The sequence below is a fragment of the Narcine bancroftii genome, chromosome 1 (genome assembly GCF_036971445.1).
Source record: "Narcine bancroftii isolate sNarBan1 chromosome 1, sNarBan1.hap1, whole genome shotgun sequence".
NCBI lineage: Eukaryota > Metazoa > Chordata > Chondrichthyes > Torpediniformes > Narcinidae > Narcine > Narcine bancroftii.
In genome coordinates, this window is record NC_091469.1 from 219,906,762 (window position 1) to 219,918,175 (window position 11,414).

Here is an 11,414-nt window from a genome sequence, read left to right on the forward strand (position 1 = left end):
GGTCTTTCATGGCTTGGTTCAGCATCATGCTGAAGAAGATTGAAAAGAGGGTTGGTGCGAGAACACAGCCTTGCTTCACGCCATTGTTAATGGAGAAGGGTTCAGAGAGCTCATTGCTGTATCTGACCCGACCTTGTTGGTTTTCGTGCAGTTGGATAATCATGTTGAGGAACTTTGGGGGACATCCGATGCGCTCTAGTATTTGCCAAAGCCCTTTCCTGCTCACGGTGTCGAAGGCTTTGGTGAGGTCAACAAAGGTGATGTAGAGTCCTTTGTTTTGTTCTCTGCACTTTTCTTGGAGCTGTCTGAGGGCAAAGACCATGTCAGTAGTTCCTCTGTTTGCGCGAAAGCCGCACTGTGATTCTGGGAGAATATTCTCGGCGACACTAGGTATTATTCTATTTAGTAGAATCCTAGCGAAGATTTTGCCTGCAATGGAGAGCAGCGTGATTCCCCTGTAGTTTGAGCAGTCTGATTTCTCGCCTTTGTTTTTGTACAGGGTGATGATTGTGGCATCACGAAGATCCTGAGGCAGTTTTCCTTGGTCCCAACAAAGCTTGAAAAACTCATGCAGTTTGGCATGCAGAGTTTTGCCGCCAGCCTTCCAGACCACTGGGGAGATTCCATCCATACCTGCTGCTTTGCCACTTTTCAGTTGTTCGATTGCCTTATATGTCTCATCCAGGGTGAGGACCTCATCCAGCTCTAGCCTTAGGGGCTGTTGAGGGAGCTGGAGCAGGGCGGAATCTTGGACTGAGCAGTTGGCACTGAAAAGAGATTGGAAGTGTTCTGACCATCGGTTGAGGATGGAGATCTTGTCGCTGAGGAGGACTTTGCCGTCTGAGCTGCGCAGCGGGCTTTGGACTTGGGGTGAGGGGCCGTACACAGCCTTTAGAGCCTCGTAGAAACCCCTGAAGTCGCCAATGTCCGCGCTGAGCTGGGTTCGTTTGGCGAGGCTAGTCCACCACTCATTTTGGATCTCCCGGAGTTTGCACTGAAGATGGCTGCATGCGCGACGGAAGGCTTGTTTCTTCTCTGGACAGGACGGCTTTGTAAGGTGAGCCTGGTGGGCAGCTCGCTTCTTTGCCAGCAGCTCCTGGTTTTCCTGGCTGTTTTCGTCAAACCAGTCCTTGTTTTTCCTGGAGGAGAAGCCCAGTACCTCTTCAGTGGATTGCAGTATGGTAGTCTTCAACTGATCCCAGAGGGTTTCAGGGGACGGGTCCGTGAGGCGGGTTGCATCGTCGAGCTTTGCTTTGAGGTTTGCCTGGAAGTTTCCTCTCGCTTCGTCTGACTGCAGGTTTCCAACATTGAACCTCTTTCTGGGGGCTTTACTGTTCCTGGGCTTTGGCTTGAAGTGAAGGTTGAGCTTGCAGCGAACCAGCCGGTGGTCAGTGTGGCATTCCGCGCTAGGCATGACCCTGGTGTGGAGCACATCTCGTTTGTCACTTTCTCGCACCAGGATGTAGTCCAGGAGGTGCCAGTGTTTGGATCGGGGATGCATCCAGGTGGTCTTAAGGCTGTCCCTCTGCTGAAAAAGGGTGTTTGTAATGACAAGCCGCTGTTCTGCGCAGAGCTCCAACAGGAGGCGCCCATTGTCGTTGCACTTGCCGACGCCATGCTTGCCCAGGATTCCTGGCCAGGTTTTTGAGTCTTTGCCGACACGAGCGTTGAAGTCGCCCAGGATGACAACCTTGTCGGCTGTAGGGGTGCGTTGGATGAGGTTGCGCAGGTCGGTGTAGAATTTGTCCTTTTCTGCTGGTTCCGCCTGGAGGGTTGGAGCATAGACACTGATGAGGGTGATGCGACGCTTGTTTTGAAGGGGGAGTCGCATGGACATGATTCGGTCCGAGAGGCCTGTCGGAAGGTTTTCGAGTTTGGAGGCAATGAAGCTCTTGACCATGAAGCCTACACCTGATAGGCGTCGTTCATCCGAAGGCTTGCCAGACCAGTAGAGTGTGTAGCCCGTGCCACGTTCTTGGAGGCTGCCTACATCTGCCAGGCGGACTTCACTGAGAGCGGCTATGTCGATGTCAAGTCTGAGGAGTTCTTGTGCAATGAGGGCAGACTGACGTTCAGGTCGGTGGCTGTCAGCCTTGTCTAGCATGGTTCTAATGTTCCAGCATGCTAGCTTGAGTTTGTGAGCATCTTTTGAGGGGGAGGACGTGGAGGGGGAGGACGTGGAGGGGGAGGACGTGGAGGGGGAGGACGTGGACCTATCCTCGGGCCTGCGCAAAGGAGCTTTTGGTGGAGTGCAGTGTGCGCAGTACTGGCCCCACCCTTTACACCCATGGTTCGTGTGCCGTGGCAAAGCAAGCTGGGACGTGGCAGCGAGGTCCTTGTGTCGTAGGTTTTATATCGGAGTGGCCTTCTCCTATGCAGGTTTCTTACCCGGGCTGGAGGGGTCTGCCTCCCCTCTTAGGTCGGTCCATACTGCCCGGACCGGGGCCGAGGCCGCCGCAGCTCACCCTGTGCCTGGACTGGGGCCGCCGCCTCCCACTCTCTGCCCGGATCGGGGCCTCCGCCTGCCTCACTCGACCGAGGCCGGGGCCGCCATCTCCTTCTTGCTCCTGCCCGGATCGGGGCCGCTGCCGCCTACCCTTCACCCGGACCGGGGCCGGGGCCGCTGCTGCTCTCCCTGTGCCCGGACTGGGGCCGCCGCCTCCCACTCTCTGCCCGGATCGGGGCCTCCGCCTGCCTCACTCGACCGAGGCCGGGGCCGCCGTCTCTTGTCCGTGAACTACTCTTTGCAGACGATGCCGCTTTAGTTGCCCATTCAGAGCCAGCTCTTCAGCGCTTGACGTCCTGCTTTGCGGAAACTGCCAAAATGTTTGGCCTGGAAGTCAGCCTGAAGAAAACTGAGGTCCTCCATCAGCCAGCTCCCCACCATGACTACCAGCCCCCCCACATCTCCATCGGGCACACAAAACTCAAAACAGTCAACCAGTTTACCTATCTCGGCTGCACCATTTCATCAGATGCAAGGATCGACAATGAGATAGACAACAGACTCGCCAAGGCAAATAGCGCCTTTGGAAGACTACACAAAAGAGTCTGGAAAAACAACCAACTGAAAAACCTCACAAAGATAAGCGTATACAGAGCCGTTGTCATACCCACACTCCTGTTCAGCTCCGAATCATGGGTCCTCTACCGGCATCACCTACGGCTCCTAGAATGCTTCCACCACCATTGTCTCCGCTCCATCCTCAACATCCATTGGAGCGCTTTCATCCCTAACGTCGAAGTACTCGAGATGGCAGAGGTCGACAGCATCAAGTCCACGCTGCTGAAGATCCAGCTGCGCTGGGTGGGTCACGTCTCCAGTATGGAGGACCATCACCTTTCCAAGATCGTGTCATACGGCGAGCTCTCCACTGGCCACCGTGACAGAGGTGCACCAAAGAAGAGGTACAAGGACTGCCTAAAGAAATCTCTTGGTGCCTGCCACATTGACCACCGCCAGTGGGCTGATATCGCCTCAAACCGTGCATCTTGGCGCCTCACAGTTTGGCGGGCAGCAACCTCCTTTGAAGAAGACCGCAGAGCCCACCTCACTGACAAATGGCAAAGGAGGAAAAACCCAACACCCAACCCCAACCAACCAATTTTCCCCTGCAGCCGCTGCAACCGTGTCTGCCTGTCCCGCATCGGACTTGTCAGCCACAAACGAGCCTGCAGCTGACGTGGACTTTTACCCCCTCCATAAATCTTCATCCGCGAAGCCAAGCCAAAGAAGAATCACTGAAAACTGACATCTTTAATAATGGATTCCATCACTTTGCCCACTACTGATGTAAGGCTCACTGGCCTATAATTCCCTGCTTTTTCTCCACCCCCCTTTTTTAAATAGTGGGGTAACATTAGCTACCCTCCAATCCATGGGTACTGATCCTGAGTCTATCGAGTTCTGGAAAATAATTCTTAAAGCATCTGCTATCTGAATGGCCACTTCCTTAAGTACCCTAGGATGTAGATTATCAGGCCCTTGGGATTTATCTGCCTTCAATCCCATCAATTTCCCCAAGACCATGTCCTTAGAGATATTGATTTCTTATTTAATTGGTCTGCCATTTCCTTATTCCCCATTATATATTCCCTTGATTCCGACTGCAAAGGACCTACTCTGGATTTCACCAATCTTTTCCTCTTGACATATTTATAAAAGCTTTTGCAGTCAGTTTTTATATTTGCCGCAAGCTTACTTTCGTAATTTATTTTTGCTCTCTTGATTAATCCCTTTGTCCTCCTTTGGTGCATCTTGAACTGCTCCCAGTCTTCGGTTGTGGTACTTTTTTTGGCCAATTGATATGCTCTCTCTTTGGACCTAATGCTGTCTCTAATTTCCCTTGTTATCCATGGTTAAGTCACCTTTTTTGGTTTATTTTTAAGCCAAACCGGTATAAATGATTTTTGCAATTTCTCCATTAGATCTGTGAATGCTTTCCATTGTCTATCCACAGTCAACTCCCCCATAAACACCACCCAATCCATCTTACTCAACTTCCGTCTCATACCATCATAATTCCCTTTATTTAAATTCAAGACCTTAGTCTCCGTTTTAATTTCATCACTCTCCATGTCGAGTGAGAATTCAATCATATTGTGATCGCTCCTACCCAAAGGGCCTCGTACAACAAGATTGTTGATTAGCCCCTTATCAGTGCATAATACCCAATCTAAAATGGCCTGCTCCCGAGTTGGTTCCTCGACATATTGGTCTAGATAACCGTCCCGTAAACATTCAAGGAATTCCTCCTCCTCAGTATTTTTACTAATTTGGCTAGTCCAATCTATATGCAAATTAAAGTCTCCCATGATGGCAGCTGTTCACTTATTGCACGCTTTTCTAATTTCTCTTTTAATGCCTTCCCTCACCTTTACACTACTATTTGGAGGCCTATATACCACCCCCACTAACGTTTTCCACCCCTTGCTATTCCTCAGTTCTACCCATATAGATTCCACATCTTCCGAGTTGATATCCTTTCTGTCAATCGTGTCGGACCCTTCTCTCACCATCAATACTACCCCACCCCCTTCGAGCAAGTTATGGTTTTGATGTGATTGAACGCCAACTCTCAAAAGTTGACTGGGAGATGCTGTTTGCAGGTAAAAGGATATCGGAAAGTGGGAGACTTTTAACTTTTAGATAGTACGAGTTCAGGAACACTATTGGAATGAAGGGCAAGTCTGGAAGAATTGGAGAGAGCTGTTTTATGAGTGATATTGAGAACTTCAGTTAGAGAAAACAAGGAGGAATACCCTTGGTGTAGATGGATGGATAAAGCAAATTCTTTGAGGAGTTTAAGAGATGCAGAAATTCAGTTAGTGGTGACAGTGTATAAGATATCACTGGCATTTTGATAACCAAGGTTCCCACTGAAAAACTGAGAACTATCCTAATATTGATGCTATCATGGTACAGGAAGATTTGGGCTAAAAAAAAAATGGTTGGACAACTCTGCAATGATTGCAACACTCGATTTGGAGAAGGCAAACTCTCACAGTCCAGCTGACATTGCAATTCTGCCTCTCAAACATCTGAGCATGGTATCCAAAGGTCCCACACGGAAAGTTAATTAGGAAGGTTCTTTCATTAAGTGTGAATATTGAAGTGGTAAGATGGATTCAACAGTGGCAGATGGGAGATATCAGAGAGAGGTGGTGAATAACTGTTTATCAGTTTGGAGGCCAGTGACTAGAGGTGTTCCTCAAGGATCTATACTGAGTTCATTATTGTTTGTTACATACATTAATGATCTAGATTATGGGGTGATTAAATGGATTAGTAAATATGCAGATAATACTAACATAGGTGACATTGTGGATAATGAATAAGATTTTCAAAGCTTGCAGAGAGATTTGGGCAAGCTATAAGAGTGGGCTGAAATTTGGCAAATAGAGTTTAATGCTGACAAGTGTGAGGTTCTACATTTTGGTAGGACTAATCAAAATATGAAAGCATGATGAATGGTAGGGCATTAAAGAATGCAATTGAACAAAAAGATCTAGGAATAATGGTACACAGTTCCCCACAGGTGGAATCTCAGGTGGATAGGGTAGTGAAGAAGGCCTTTGGAATTCTGGCTTTTATAAATCAGAGCACAGAGTATAAGAGTTGGGAGGTAATTTTAAAATTATACAAGGCAGTGGTGAGGCCAAATTTGGAATATTGTGTTTAATTCTCGTCATCAAATTATAGGAAGGATATGACTAAAATAGAGAGAGGACAGAGAAAATTCACTAGAATGATACATGGGTTTCAGCACCTAATTTATATAGAAAAGTTAAACAAGTTAGATCTTTATTCCTTGGAGCATAGAAGGCTGAGGGTGGATTTGATAGAGGTTTTTAAAAATTTTGACGGGGATCTATAGAGTAATGTGGATAGACTTTTTCCATTGAGGATAGGGGAGATTCAAATTAGCAGACATGAGCTGAGAGTTGGGGGGGGGGGGGGGAACATTTAGGTGTAATGCAAGAGAGAGTTTCTTTACTCAAAGAGTGTTGTCTGTGTGGAACAAACTTCCAGTGGAGGTAATGGAGGCAGGTACAATATTATTTTTTTAAGAAAGAAATGGAATGGGTGGAAAGGGCATGGAGGATTAAGGGCAGAGTGCAGGTCAGTGGGACTAGGAGAGTGTAAGAGTTTTGGCATGGACTAGAAGGGCTGTAATAATTGTTTCCATGCTGTAATTGTTAAATGGATATATATACATATATGGGATAGATGAGTTGCAGTTATACTTATAAATTTGTAGTTAACGACACCATCTGTGTCTGTGACAGGTAGTGGGAGGACAAGTGGAAGCATTAATTATTCCTTGACCTCATTCTTACAAGCAGATGATCATTATGGAGTTTTTCTGGTGAAAGAGGCTCACCTTCATGGAGAAGACATGCTGTGTGGGGTGACAATCTCAACAAACTCAGAATTTTCTGTAATTTCAGAACTAGATGCCAGTGGGAGATTGTAGACTATCAACAGCAGGTGTAACATAGCCAAATGCAACCTGTAGCCATGCCTCGCATATCCTTCAATCAACCATTTCTGCCAAGGCAGTGTTGGGAGATGTGCTGGGAGAAGTCACAAGTAAACCAAAGGATGAAGTGACAATTTGGCACAGCTGCAGGACAAAGCTATAATTATGCTAAGCAGAAAATGTGGCATTCAATGGATGGGGCTAAGTGATCCATAGCAATGGTCAAATCAGTCCAGCCGGTTGCATTCTTTGATGTTACTGGGCAATTGAATACTTAGAAAGAGGACGAGGGTACAAGACAATTCCCATTGCCAATGATGTTAGGTCCACCAAGTGTGAGAAAAATGGCTGCTTGGCAATTGATGCCAGTGGATGGACAATTTTGATTTCATCCCGACGCCCTCACCATCACTGAGGAGCGTACAGGTGGTGGGCTGCTGGTGACTCAAGGCGAGGAACCCACGCTGGATGCGGGTTGCTGGAGACTGCGATCGAGGGATTCACACCAGGCTGCAGACTGCTGGAGACTGGTTCATGACTGGCTGAAGAGGTACCAGGTATCAGAAACAGGATGCAAGGGGCTGAAGAGGGCACTGAAGGGTTTCTAATTGTGTTGGAGTTTCGAATCTGAAGCTCGGGTTGCCAATGGATTCTGTGTGACTGCGGAGGCTAGAGATGAGTCCACGGACACTCGGTGACTCTGAGGGTCTCCCGTTTGCTTCTCTTTCTTTGACTGTAAGGGGGGATTCGAGCAAGTTATGTGGATGACAAATCTGTCTACCTTACAGCAGGCAAAAGGTAATTTTATGTAATATGACACTGTTTTTAACCACATGAGAATAAATGGAATTTTGAATCTTGAAGCTAATTTGATTCACTCCAATGGAATCCAAAAAGCAAGTAAGAGCATGGGATACAATATTGTTTCTGGGAGCAGATAACATTCACTTGATGCATTGCTGAAGACGTGTGTTTCCAAACCAACCAGGCCTTTCGCTAAGTTGCGTGACACTGGCATCACCCTGCCAATATGGAACATTTGTTCAGATACATTCTGTTCACAGAAAGAAGGACAACTGGAATTAGACTAAGCATTTTCCAATCAGTCTGCTGTCAGTCCTTGGCAAAGTAATGGAGAGTTGCCAACAGTTTTGTTCAGCAGCACTTGTTCTCCAATATGCTGTTGATCGATGCCCAGTTTGGGTGTTTTTCTCAGAACCACTCAATTCCAGATCTCATCAGAGTCTAAACACAGACAAAATATCTGAGCTGATGTTAGAGATACTTCTTTGACCAAATCTGGGGTCCAGTAGCCTGATAAGACTGATACCAATAGGATCAAGGGAAAACACTGCATTGGTTGGAATTCTATTTTACAAAAAGATGGCCGTAGTCATCGGAACCAATCATCACAAGGGCAAGATATTGCCGCAAGAATTGCTCAGGCTTTTCCACAACAATCTTCAACTATTACTTCATCAATGATGTTTCTTCTCTCATGTAAGAAATGCAAACTTTTGATGATGGTGAAATACTGTTAATTCACAACTCATCAGGCAATGCGATAAGTGTAGTAAGACTGTGACAACATTCAGACATGGCATGGTAAAATGGAAGCAACATTTGTGCCACACAAGGGTCAGGCAATGGCTGTATTTAACAAGAAAGAGTAAAACTACTTGTCCTAAGCAATCAAAGGTTTTATCATTATCAATATGCTGGGATATCACTATTAACCAGAAACCCAGTTGCTGTAACCCTATGAACACTGCAGCTGTTAGAGATCTCCAAGACTGTGTGTCCTGCAAGCTTCATTCGTGAGGTAAAACTCATAAATGTGCAGACACCATGGTTGAAGTAAAAACACAACACTGGAAAAACTCAGCAGGTCAAACAGTGACCTTTATATAGTAAAGATAAAGATACATGATGGTCATTTCAGACTACAGCCCTAAATCAACTCATGTCCTGAGATTGTAGACTATCAACAGCAGGTGTAACATAGCCAAATGCAACCTGTAGCCATGCCTCGCATTTGGGGGATTTTGCAGAAAAAAAATTGCTGGTATTTTCTAGTGCAGTAGGTATTCCAGGTCTCAAAAGCTCGCTGTAAGGGAGGGACTACTACTTTTCATAGAATGTGAGCTTTATGCCAGGTCTTGGGTCTTGAATAAAAAACAAATTAGACATACTGCTCGGTAACAGGCTATTTCAGCTCCCTAGTCCGTGCCGCCAAATTTACACCCCATTTACCTGCACCGCTGGTACATTTGGAACAGTGGGAGGAAACTGTAGCTCCCGAGGAAAACCCATGCAGTCACAGGGAGAACATACAAACTCCTTACAGACGGCGCAGGATTCAAACCCTGGTCCAGATCACTGGCGCTGCAACAGTGTTGCACTAACTGCTTCACCAAATGTGCTGCCCATCCTTTCTCTCAATCAGCTAAAGCTTGAAACGGTGCATAGAGCTGAGTGGTGAATTTCATCATCAATATCTTCCTTAGATGAAAGGTAGCTCCCAAAATATGGAAATGATGCACATATTCCAAGGATGGTGGAGAGAGGATCTATGTTTTTCAGATATTGAGTGTAAGAGCCGTCCCCTGGTATGCTTCAGTGAAAGTATCAACTTTCAGCTTGGAGCTTGGCTTCTGAGGATAGTACAGTTTTATGGCTGAGCTTTGATTCAGTGAAAGCATTGCCATAATTTAATCTGTTTCTCATTAGTTCCCGCAGACTAGCTTCACCTGAATTTTTTTCAGGATGAGATCTCTTTTTTGAATGGAAACATTTTCCTTAACATCATCCCAATAATGTCATAAGTTGGTTTGGATCTATGTTTACTAGTTTAAATTTAGCCATTCAACATGGTTACAGGCCCCTCCAGCCCACAAGCCTATGCCACCCAAATACCCCAATTAACCTTCAACCCCTGTGCGCTTTGAAGTTTGGGAGGGAACCGGATCACCTGCCGCAAACCCATGCAGACGTTGGGGAGAACGTACAAACTCCTTACACTCAATGCTGGATTCAGACCCATGTGGCTGGCTTTGTAATAATGATGTGCTAACTGTCCCACCTTTTCAGATTTTTGCCGAAGAATATTTTTGTTTGCTGTTTATCCTGAGTACGTCTCTTGTGTGGAGGGTGACAGTGGTCCATCGAATTAGTATACTTCTTTCCTCTGTTCTTACATCAGGTTCCAGTGAGGAAGTTTTGGACCCCACTCACACATCAGTTGCCCTGCTATTTGATTTCTTCCCATTGTTAGATTTATTCAGCAATGACTTTCTTTGCCTGCTGCAGCCATTAAATATGGCTGGCGAATTTTGCATAGTGCCGATTAAGTCACTTAGCTGATGCCAGCTACTTGAGTGGCCATCTTGGGCCACATAAACATTTATAATTTGGAGCAGCAATAGGCAACTTGGTCCCTCAAACCAGCTCTGTCAGACCCTAACCCTAAACTGACCTTTCTGTTATCTACAACAATCTTTGCTTCCATTATCCTTTTCTGACCAAGAGGAATTCCAAAGAACTGTGACAAAAAAACACTAAATTATTTATTTTCTATCTTAAATGGCAGTCTTATTTTTAAACTGTGATGTATTCTTCTACATTCTTCTACAAGATAAAGCATCTTCTCTGCATCCACCCTGTCAGTACCCCTTAGGAACTAACATGTTTCAATCTAGTCATCACTCATTCTTCCATATTCCAGCAGATACCACACTTTCTTGATGAAACTAATCTGCCTATTCCAGACATTAAATCTTCTCTGAACTGCATTGCAAGCCTCCCTGAAGTAAGGAAGCCAATGTTATTCAATGCTGCCTCTCCAGCACTTTTCGTATAGTGCTCCAGATATGGTCTCGCTCATGCCCTTTATAACCAAAGCATTACCTTCACATTTTTTGCGTTCAATTTTTGTGGCCATAAACAATTTCACCCTGTTAGTTTTACAAACTATTGGAAGTCAATGGATATTAGCCTTTTAAACCCAAACCCAAATCTCTCCATATATTAGAGTTCTGCTATATGTAATTGTCTTTTTTTTGTCTTTGGCTTGGCTTCGCGGACGAAGATTTATGGAGGGGGTAAAAAGTCCACGTCAGCTGCAGGCTCGTTTGTGGCTGACAAGTCCGATGCGGGACAGGCAGACACGATTGCAGCGGTTGCAGGGGAAAATTGGTTGGTTGGGGTTGGGTGTTGGGTTTTTCCTCCTTTGCCTTTTGTCAGTGAGGTGGGCTCTGCGGTCTTCTTCAAAGGAGGTTGCTGCCCGCCAAACTGTGAGGCGCCAAGATGCACGGTTTGAGGCGTTATCAGCCCACTGGCGGTGGTCAATGTGGCAGGCACCAAGAGATTTCTTTAGGAAGTCCTTGTACCTTTTCTTTGGTGCACCTCTGTCACGGTGGCCAGTGGAGAGCT